This window comes from Solanum tuberosum, unplaced genomic scaffold, assembly GCF_000226075.1.
Source record: "Solanum tuberosum cultivar DM 1-3 516 R44 unplaced genomic scaffold, SolTub_3.0 scf00118, whole genome shotgun sequence".
Classification (NCBI taxonomy): domain Eukaryota; kingdom Viridiplantae; phylum Streptophyta; class Magnoliopsida; order Solanales; family Solanaceae; genus Solanum; species Solanum tuberosum.
The window spans coordinates 1515075-1519966 of NW_006239043.1; the positions used below are offsets into that span (position 1 = coordinate 1515075).

General features: G+C 36.1%; 1 long non-coding RNA gene across 1 annotated transcript; it reads left to right on the forward strand.

The window, feature by feature from the left end:
• The first annotated feature begins 4247 nt into the window (after nt 1-4247).
• Nucleotides 4248-4665, forward strand: LOC107061140 (uncharacterized). The gene is made up of 2 exons (XR_001473796.1): nt 4248-4379; nt 4511-4665. It is a non-coding gene; the product is annotated as an uncharacterized lncRNA (long non-coding RNA).
• Nucleotides 4666-4892: the final 227 nt, after the last annotated feature.

The window sequence follows — 4892 nt, forward strand, 5'->3', positions numbered from 1 at the left end:
TGTAATGTGTCTTCATATGTATCTTCATATTTGAATTTACTGATTCATTTTACAGAAAGAATTAGGAGTATCCGCGTCATATATAAATATAGTATCAAACTTTAAAAAGAAAATTTTCTTTTATTTTGATATGATATCATTGAATAAAAACTATTTTAGCTACCACAAAATATAGGTATCTTCTCTTAAATAGTCGGGTAGATTTATTTTTACTTTTTCTAGCCGGCATATATATATAATATATTGATTGCACATGATCGTACACATTACAAATGAAGTATACATAAATAATATATTATATACTCTACCGTTTTTTTTTTATAGTTTAATCAATTGGATAAACAACTATCTATGCTAATTCTTCAAAAATAATCTTAATTGCAAATTTTTGCTACATTTATTTTCAAAACTAAATATGTATGTAATTTTTAAAATATCATTAATATGGGAAACACGCGCAATGCGCGTGCACGAAAACTAGTACAAATAAAAACATGACTATATTTGTTGACCGTATATATTTGATTTTTTTTTCTTCTTTTAATCTTCCAAAGATCACCTCAATCTTGTTGGTTAGCCTAATTACTCTCCATAGTTATAGTTTGATAATTACAATTCGTAGCTACATGTTATAGGGAGGAGAGAGGCGAGCGAGAGAGGGCAAAGAGTGGGGAAAGAGGTGAGTTGTATATGTATATCAGTTAGATAATTGTATATTATACATATGTATTTGTATATATGGCAAGCGAGATTGGGAGAGGGAGGAGAGAGGAGAGCGAGAGAGGCAGAGAGTGGGAGGAAGGTGAATTGTATATGTATATCGGTTAGATAATTGTATATTATACATATGTATTTGTATATTCTGGCGAATTATATATATACAAATGTGACTAATTATACAAACTTGAAGTCAGCCCACGTAATTAATGTATAATGTTAGTTGAGAGTGGTAATTATAGCAAACTATAACTATGATGAGTAATTAAGTAGTATAAGTTTGCTTAACCGCGTAATTTTTAGCATTGAGTATTGACTATTGTGATAGTAATTGGGCTGGTGATGATGAATTATTATTTGGATTGATAAGTCAAAAAACAATAAACACTATTGTCTTGATCCAACAATCATTTAGGAAAGTGAAAAAAAAAAAAGGATTTTGGTTCAGGTTGAAGATCAAAGCTTGTAAGTATCGACAATCTGTTGATGTATCGATTCTTTTCGAAAATACTCAAGCTTCTCTCTATCTAGATGGCATGGATTGCTTCAGTGAAGATTGAAGACCATTCTGAAAAGTATGGCAGTGTGAGTGTGATCTCCCTTTCCCATTATGAGTTGCCCAATCTGCATATTGTTCCCAGGTTTGAGCAGTAATCATTGGTTTTTTAGGGTGTGTTTGGTATGAAGGAAAATGTTTTCCATGGAAAATGTTTTCCTAGAAAATGTTTTCTTGGAAAACAAGTTGATTTTTGACTTATTTTCTCATGTTTGGTTGGTGAGTAGAAAATATTTTCCGAAAAAGATTTTTAGTGTTTGATTTATGAATGAAAAATTTCTTTTATTTTTACTAGAGTAGAAAATAATTGTTGAAATTGAAAATATTTTTTTAAAATAAACTTAATTTTTTTTGGGGTGGGGCTGGTAAGGGTGGGGGATCGAGGGTAGGGGTGAAAAATTGAAATTTGAAGTTAAAATATTTTTTAAAAAACAAACTTAAAATTTTTTGGGGTGGGGCTGGTAAGGGTGGGGGATCGAGGGTAGGGGTGAAAAATTGAAATTTGAAGTTAAAATATTTTTTAAAAAACAAACTTAAAATTTTTTGGGGTGGGGCTGGTAAGGGTGGGGGATCGAGGGTAGGGGTGAAAAATTGAAATTTGAAGTTAAAATATTTTTTAAAAAACAAACTTAAAATTTTTTGGGGTGGGGCTGGTAGTGGGTGGGGTGCGGGGGTCGAGGGTAGGGGTGAAAAAATAAAATTTTGAAGTCGAAAATATTTTTTAAAAACTAACTGTATTCTACCAGCGAATGAAAGTTTCTTTGCTGTCCATGACGATATCCTCTTAATGATTTTCTCGATTAGAGGTTGCCATTGCCCTAATGTAGTCTTCTTAGTGGACAACGGTATTCCCAGGTATAATGGTAAGTCTCCAATTTCAAATCCAAGATGTTGAAGTATTTTGTTCCTCTCTGTTGGAGCTACTCTTCCAAAGTAGACAGAGCGTTTGCTCATATTTGCCTGAAGACCAGATGCGTGTGAGAACTTGAGGAAGCATTTGTATAAGGCTGTAACAGATGGGAGGTCTCCTCTTGCAAATAGGAGCAGGTCGTCAGCAAAGCTCAGGCGTGTAATTTCCATCTTGGAGCATCTTGGGTGGAATCTGAAAGTATTTTCGTCTTTGAGGTTGTTTAGATTCCTACTCAGGTATTCCATCACTATGGCAAATAAAAAGGGGGAAATTGGGTCCAATTGCCTTAGTCCTTTTGCTGCATTGAACGGCTTTGTAGTCTCCCCATTTATCAACACGGAATAGTTAACAGTCTTAATACATTGCATCAACCACCCCCTGAACTTAAGGTGAAAGTCTAGGCTCTCTAGGATTTGCTCTAAGTATATCCACTCCACTAAATCATACGCATGCATCGATCAGAAATGTGTTTCCTAGTGTAAGCTTTAACAAGCTCATGAGCTTTAAGGGTATTGTCTGAAATTCGTCTCCCAGGAATGAATCCAGATTAGGCTTCACAGATGATAGAGGCTATGACTTCCGGTAACCTAGCTGGCAGGACTTTGGAGATCAACTTGTATAATAAAGTGCAACAGGCTATAGGTCTATAGTCTTTCACTGTCGTAGGATTGTCAACTTTAGGCACTAAAGTAATAGTAGTGCAATTTACGGCACTGAATAATTTTCCTGTGTGAAACAACTCTTTAACAGCTAACATCACATCATTGTGGATTACTGGCCATGCTTTTTTGAAGAAATATACATCGAAACCATCATGCCAGGTGCTTTGTCATCATCAATACCATAGAGGCTGTCTAGAATCTCTTGATCAGTGACTTCGGTATGTAAACTAGTTTGTTGCGCTATAGTAAGTGTAGGTCCTCTTCTCATCACCAATTGGTCTATTGCTGGTAATACAATGGCTGTAGAACCCATAAGACTCATGTAGAGATCTACTATTTCTCTCTGTATGTCTCCTGACAGCGCCATAATTTCAGATATTTGTTTCCTCTGGGTCCTTTCCTTCATAACAGCAGAGAAATACTTGGTGTTGGAATCTCCAAGCTTAATCCACCTTGCTCTAGACTTTTGCTTCACGATGTTCTCTTATATCAAAGACCACTTTTCTAGATTCTGGAGGATAGTCTTTTCGACATTGATCAGCCCATTGCTACATTGCCTAGTAAATTGTGCTTGGACTACCTTCAACTCTATCCTGACATTGTCAATTTGTTGCCTCACATTCTTGAATTCTCTGTTATTCTGCTTCTTGAGTAATGGCTTGAGTGCCCTTAGCTTAAGCCATACATTCTTCATACTCTATTGGTCCTTTTGTTATCTCCATACTTCATTGACTATAGGAAAGAATTCTTCATGATCAACTAGGACATTGAAGAATCTGAACGGAGTCTTGTTAACTTGGGGTGCTGTGTGTAATTTAAGAACCATGGGGGAGTGGTCAGAGATCATGGGCAAGTCATACTCAACCTGCACATACATATCCCCAGTTCATCATCCAGTCAAAATTTCCAAGAGCCCTATCCAGTCTACTCCATATTCTATTAGCCCCTGGTTGCTTGTTTGTCCAGGTGAAAAATTCTTCTTTCTAAGATAGTTCATTTAGGGATAAGCGTTGTACAGAGGCAGAAAAATCCTGTATTTCACCCTGAGTCACAGGATTACCCATTAGTCTGTCCTTTGGCGATAATACAGCATTGAAATCACCCCCACAACAACCAAGGTTTATTTACCGTTTGTCCAATTCTACGTAGTTCCAGCCACATTGACTTCCTTTGTTCTAGATTGTTAAAGCCATATATGATAGTGACTACGACTTCAAACCCATCAGTTCTTCCTTTCACTAAGCAATGTAAGAATTGGGCCTCCTCTTCAATCTGTATAACATCATACCATCGTGGATTCCATAGGATATATACCCGCCCATTCGCTGCCATTGATTTCATACTAATGTATAGAAGTGTAGGAACTATTTTGTAACAAATTTTACTTCTATTGGCAGGATGGGATAAGGAAATGGAGGGTATTTGACTCCCTTTGTCATGACTTTATTGTGGCATTGGCAAATGAGTTTTTGATCCACTGGAGGCTGGAGCTATGTAACCCGTACCCACAAAACGAAAGCTCTGTTCACATATGGTAAGGTTATGAGGACAAGTTCATTCCGGTTTAATTATAAAAATACGTAGCGCAAATGTTTCCTTGGATTCAGTATCATGAAGTTCCTGATGGTGGCCATTTACTTGTGTATGATACTGTTGTGTGTGAAGCTGTCTTAAAATCACTTTTGCTTGGGAAGATCCTCCACTGTACAAGCCTAAATTAGCTGACTGAGTATTAGTTCATTCATTGTACCCAAAGATGATCCCTGTAAGTTACTCCCTCCGTTTCAATTAGTTCGTCTTAACTTTTTATTCCGTTTAAACAGTCTCTTTCCCTTTTTGGCAACTCCATAATTTCAACTTTCCACGTGACATGATTAAGACCATAAGATTCAAAAATGAAAATGAACTTAGACAGAAGCATATATAGGCAGAAGAAAGAAGTAGAAAATGGTACTGTTTGTGTAAAACTATATGCCACTAGTATAGGGACAATGACAAGGATGACATACAAAGACAAAATCTTTCATGTGTTTCTCTAAAGAGGTCA